Consider the following 464-nt stretch of genomic DNA (forward strand, 5'->3'; position numbering starts at 1 on the left):
GAGAGAGAGTGAGAGAGAGAGAGTAGCGTCGGAAAATATAAAGTTACGAAAACTACTTACAAATTGGTGACGCTGCGTTCAGTCATGTTAAAACAAATAGTAAATGAGTATATGCATATATACGTACAGGTATGTGCATACCGACATCCACCTGTATGTATAGGTGCATATCTGGGTACAGGTCATTGCAAACAAAATCATAGACGGAAAACACACAAGCCACATAGAGAACATTCTTCTTCATCAGCTACCACAAATGATATATGAGCATATGCATGTATACATACATATATGTACATACCTACATCTACATGTACATATAGATGCATATCTGGGTACAGGACGTCAGAAAAAAGAACGGGAACATACAGCACAAAAAACGGACTTTGTTTACAGACAACAGAACGAACACATAGGAAAACAGACGAGCCACTTATGGAACTTTTTCCTTCATCAGCTGCCTC

The sequence above is a fragment of the Octopus bimaculoides genome, chromosome 6 (genome assembly GCF_001194135.2).
Source record: "Octopus bimaculoides isolate UCB-OBI-ISO-001 chromosome 6, ASM119413v2, whole genome shotgun sequence".
Taxonomy (NCBI): Eukaryota; Metazoa; Mollusca; class Cephalopoda; order Octopoda; family Octopodidae; genus Octopus; species Octopus bimaculoides.